This window comes from Cervus elaphus, chromosome X (genome assembly GCF_910594005.1).
Source record: "Cervus elaphus chromosome X, mCerEla1.1, whole genome shotgun sequence".
Taxonomy (NCBI): domain Eukaryota; kingdom Metazoa; phylum Chordata; class Mammalia; order Artiodactyla; family Cervidae; genus Cervus; species Cervus elaphus.
Window position 1 is genome coordinate 24,529,566 of NC_057848.1, and position 2,039 is coordinate 24,531,604.

Genomic DNA, 2,039 nt, shown 5'->3' on the forward strand with positions numbered 1-2,039 from the left:
TTTGGGGTACACGGAGCTCTTTTATGTTGCTGTGGGGACGACAGGGTTGCACTATAATTGTGACAGTGTCCTTGGGGACTCTCTGGAGTTCCATCATGGAAGGCAAGTGTCCTTTCGTGTTTGTTGGGGAACACGGAATTGCTGTGCACACAATGCGGTGGAAACGGGACGCATCTCGCTGCAAGCTGGAAGTCTCATGGTTTTTCTCGAGTTGTGGCGGGAACCTGGGGTATATTCTCGAGTTACGACAGGGAAGGCTCTGCAAGACTCGTGTTTGTTCAGCAAAGTCAGGATTCCTGTCTAGTTTTGAGGGACACTTCAGGATTCTCCTCGAGGCTTGGTTGGGCAATACGGACGCCTCTCGATGTGAGGCGGGAGATGCACGGTCCGTTTCCAGTTGCCAGAGGGATACTGGGATTTCTGTCAGTTTTCAAGAGGAGTCAGGCATCGTCTCCTTTTGAAGCCTTGAACTCCACGTTCCTCTCGAGTTGTCAAAGGGATGTGCGGAATTCTGTCAGGATGAGGCAGGTAACTAGTCAGTCCTTCCTCTAGGCACTCCACAGGCGATTCAGACATCCCTTCATCTTTGGGATGAAAGACGAGCCAACATTCATAGTCACTGCAGGGAAATCCAGCTTTATTTCAAGTCAGGGTATCTCATTGTCCATTGCACTTGACGCAGCAAAATCAGGATCCCTCTCACATAGCTATAGCTGACAGAAACCTCCTCTTGAGGTACTTGTGGAAAGTTGGCATTACTCTTGAATCGAAGCCAGGGAATCAGCTCTCATCTTGAGATGATTTGGCTTACAAGGAGCTTTTCTCGTGTTGCTGTGCTGAACTTGGTGTTCCTCTAGACTTGGGACGGTATTCTCGGGGAAACTCTGGAGTTGCCTAAAGGAAGTCAAGCCAATTGCCATGTTTGATGGTGAACTCCGCGTGGCTCTGAAGCCAATGCAGGGGAATTGGGCCTCTTCTCAATTTGATTTGGGGTACACGAACCACTTTCATGTTGCTGCTGTGACCTCAGGGTCCCTCTAGACTTGTGACAGTGTTGTTGGGGACTCTCTGGAGTTCCATCAAGGAAGTCAAGGCTCCTTTCATGTTTGATGGGGAACATGGCCTTGCTCTGCACGCAATGCAGGGAAATCTGGCCTCATCTCGCGGCGAGGGGGAAGTCTCATGGTTTTTCTCGAGTTGCGGCAGGAACCTGGGGTATGTTCTCGAGTTACAGCGGGCATGGGCCTTCAAAACTTGTGTTGGGTGCTCGCTTCCGCAGCACATATACTAAAATTGAAATGATACAGAGAAGATTAGCATGGCCCCTGCGCAAGGATGACACGCAAATTCGTGAAGCGTTCCATATTTAAAAAAAAAAAAAAAAAACTCGTGTTGGTTCAGCGACTTCAGGACTCCTGTCTAGTTGCGAGGGACACTTAGGGATTCTCCACGAGGCTCGGCAAGAAAAAAGGGACACCTCTCAAGGTGAGTTGGGAGACCCAGATTCCCTTTCCTGTTGCCATAGGGATATTTGGATTCCTATCAATTTTCAAGATGAGTCAGGCATCGTGTCCTTTTGAAGCATTGAACTACGAGTTCCTCTTGAGTTGTCAAAGGGATGTGAGGCTTCCTGTTGAGTTTAGTCGGGGAACTAGGGCTTTCTCTAGGGACTCGACAGGGGACTCAGACATCCCTTCATCTTGTGAGATGAAAGACGAGCCTGCATTTAAGTCACTGCAGGGAGATCCGGCCTTATTTCGAGTCAGGGCATGTCGGAGTCCATTCCACTTGAAGTAGCAAATGAGGGTCCCTCTCACATACCTCTAGCTGAGAGAAGCGTCCTCTTGAGTTGCTTGTGGAAAGTGGGCATTCCTCTTGAGCCAAAGCCAGGGAATCAGCTCTCATTTCGAGATAATTTGGGGTACAGGAGCTTTTCTGGAGTTGCTGTGCTGAACTTGGTGTTCCTCTAGACTTGGGACGGTGTTCTCAGGGAATCTCTGGAGTTGCCTAAAGGAAGTCAAGCTACATGTCATGTTTGA

General features: G+C 49.2%; 1 non-coding gene across 1 annotated transcript; it reads left to right on the top strand.

Annotated features, from left to right (window-relative positions):
- The first annotated feature begins 1,263 nt into the window (after nucleotides 1–1,263).
- LOC122690971 lies at nucleotides 1,264–1,370 on the top strand. Its single transcript, XR_006340223.1, has one exon. It is a non-coding gene; the product is annotated as a U6 spliceosomal RNA (small nuclear RNA).
- Nucleotides 1,371–2,039: the final 669 nt, after the last annotated feature.